We start from the raw sequence: 332 nt of genomic DNA, 5'->3' as shown, positions 1-332 counted from the left end.
GCCGCTTCCCGCCCTCTCGCCTTCCCGCCACTGCCCCTTCCTCCCGTCCTCCAGTAGCAGCGCCTTCCTGCCGCCGCTTCCGCCGCCAACCCGCGCCGCCTCACTCGCCCTGCCAGCCGTTGCCCCGCCCGCCGTCGCCCGTCACCACCTCACCTCGCCCAGTCGCTGCTTCTCACTACTGGTGAGGGGCGAGCGGAGGGGGGAGCGGAGGGGAGGCAGAGGAGGTGCCGGCAACACAGGAGAGGAAGGGGAGAGGAGGTGCTAAGAGAGAGGAGAGAGAGAGGGGAGAGAGAGGAAGTTGGAGGGGTGGGAGAGACAAGAGCGGGTAGGGG

The sequence above is a fragment of the Setaria italica genome, chromosome III, assembly GCF_000263155.2.
Source record: "Setaria italica strain Yugu1 chromosome III, Setaria_italica_v2.0, whole genome shotgun sequence".
Classification (NCBI taxonomy): domain Eukaryota; kingdom Viridiplantae; phylum Streptophyta; class Magnoliopsida; order Poales; family Poaceae; genus Setaria; species Setaria italica.
This window is presented reverse-complemented; position numbering follows the sequence as displayed.